This window comes from Macaca nemestrina, chromosome 5 (genome assembly GCF_043159975.1).
Source record: "Macaca nemestrina isolate mMacNem1 chromosome 5, mMacNem.hap1, whole genome shotgun sequence".
Classification (NCBI taxonomy): domain Eukaryota; kingdom Metazoa; phylum Chordata; class Mammalia; order Primates; family Cercopithecidae; genus Macaca; species Macaca nemestrina.
In genome coordinates, this window is record NC_092129.1 from 128,012,220 (window position 1) to 128,014,847 (window position 2,628).

The window sequence follows — 2,628 nt, forward strand, 5'->3', positions numbered from 1 at the left end:
TAATCCTTCCCCATTTTGACCAACCAATGCATGACAACACTGGATGACCGTGGGGACACAGTCCATGCTGTGAAACTCTCTGTGAAGCTCAAATATCCACACAGGGCCTGGCTTTGCAACCTTGGTCTCTTCAGCACCTACTAAGCTATGACTGGCCCAAACAATCTTTAATATCACAAGCAGAATTAAAACTATCTCCAAAGACTGAAGTTGAATAAAAGATTTAAAGTTATACTATGAAACAGCAATCTGACACAGGGAGACTACATTTAATTCCTATGATAATTTTTTGTACCTGTTAAAATTCTTTCAATTATTATAAAAATTTAGTGCCATATAAATATAGCCCCAAAATGGTTGCTATAATTCCAGTTTCATACTGGGTCTGCCTTAACAGGAAAAGCTATTAGGAGTCTTTACAGTAATTTATCTAATGTGAAAAGGAAATGGCCTTATAATAGTTTCCATTGCCTTGTAATTTTTTCCATGTTTTTCTTTTTATAGAAAAAATATAATATTTTTGGGAGAGTGACCATGACTAATAGCAGTGGTAAGGGGGACAAAACTTTTGTGAACAGTGTAACTTTACATTCACCAGGGTTGACAAACTACAGGACATGATGTCTAGAAGGAGGATCATCAGGAAGCCCGTAAATTTGTGTTCCCTCAACGTTTCAGGAAAACCAATTATAAAGCCTCAACTGAAATTATAATTAGTAATCAATCCATTTCTGTGACCGGATAAAACACAGAAGAGGGATGATTCAAAAGCTTCATTAATTTTTTCTCACCGATGTTCACAATTGGTAAGAAAAATAAGAAGTAATCAACTGCATGCACCAAAAAACCCCAAGACAGAAATCACAGGTATTCCGTTTCTTTTGTGCAGGCATTGCTAGTTTGAAAACCAAAACTCTGGGAATACTGGCACTTAGAGGAAAAAAAAGTTTGTGCTGTCATTTTAAAATAAGCATTTAAGGTAAAAACTAACAGTTTGCATGGAGCAGGAAAACAATTAGGTAATGCTAAAACAATGCTAATAATTTAGTGCAATGTATAAAAATCACTTTTACTTAAGTATGTCTTAAGAAAAAAGTACAAATTGTATTTAAATAATTACACACTTTGTCTTTGACTTCTTTTTCTTCTTATCATCTTTGTTCATCTTTTCTTTATTTCTCAAACTAATGTATGGAAGGCATCATTAACACTCTGTCTTGTCTTTGCTGATGTTTCAATAAAAGGAATCCCCTAACTGCTTGCTAAGTCCTGAGCCTGTTTTGTGTCTACTATTCTAGAAGGCAAATCACATTTTATTTCCTACTACGACCAAAGGCACATCTTCAGAGTCCTTAAATCTTTTTATTTCTTCTCTATAATTGTGCATATCTTCAAATGATTTAATATTATTTATGGCAAATAAACAAAGAACCCCTCCCCCGCCCACCCAGTCCTCATGTACTGGTCCCTCACTGCATTGTACTCTTCTTGACCTGCTGTGTCGAGAATATCCAAGAGACAGGTTTCTCCATCAATTACTACTGGCTTCCTGTAGGAATCCTCTATTGTTGGCTCATATTCGTCCACAAAATGATTCTGAATTAGCTGTATCGTCAAGGCACTCTTGCTTACGCCACCAGCTCCAACTACCGCAAGTTTATATTCAGTCATGGGAGCCGCTGAGCCTCTGGCCCTGCCGCTGCCTTCAGTGCCTGCGCCAGGCTAGCTCCCAGTCCGAAAGGCGGGGGCCGGGAGTAGTGGTGGAGCTTCATCTAAGCCAGTATTTGTCTTATATACTTTAAGTGAATGTACTTATTCTCAAGGTAAGACACTCAAAGTTCATTCCGTTCTTTAGCAATTTATGATGCAGGATAATGTCAAGCTCTAAAGATTCATTTTATTTCAAAGAACCAGCAAATTTCAGTAGATCTTAATGTTACACAATGCACTAAATAGTAGACCATGCTTCTCCCTGGAGTCATTGTTTTCTAAATTGCAGTGTAGTAGCTAAAAAGCATCTGCAAATAAGAATAACATTGTGAATCTTATTGAAAGTTTGAGGTCAGTTTTGTCATGGTGCATTCTTCATCATCTGTCAGGTTGTTGGCATGTGAAAGGCCCCTCCAGAGGATAAAGAATATTCTGCTAGAAATAGTCTCCTCCAGTTTTCTTTTCAAACACTAACTTGGGTCAAAATCATCCTTACTAGGTCACTGTTATAAACAATATTTCGGATATTTTTGACATGTTACTGTGCATTACATCAAATCAAATTTTGATCATGCTTTGTAAAATTCCTGACATGTCTAATGCTATTGTATTCTCCTAGTGAATATTCAAATGTGGCAATAAATAATGTCCAGTACCTATTTCTAATAAGTTTAGTTTGCTTTAAATCCTTATCTGCTAAAAATTTTTCTCTAGATCTTGAAATTACTCCACAGTTTACTAGTGACTATGATACTTAGCTTCCTCATCTTTTGTTTTTTTTTTTGAGACGGAGTCTCACTCTGTCGCCCAGGTGGGAGTGCAGTGGCGTGGTCTCAGCTCATGGCAACATTCGCCTCCCGGGTTCAAGCAATTCTCCTGCCTCAGCCTCCCAAGTAGCTGGGATTACAGGAGCTCCCT

General features: G+C 37.3%; 1 pseudogene; it reads right to left on the bottom strand.

Moving 5' to 3' along the window:
* Nucleotides 1-1,108: 1,108 nt before the first annotated feature.
* On the bottom strand, nt 1,109-1,671 carry LOC105490828 (GTPase KRas pseudogene; annotated as a pseudogene).
* Between the last annotated feature and the right edge of the window lie 957 nt (nt 1,672-2,628).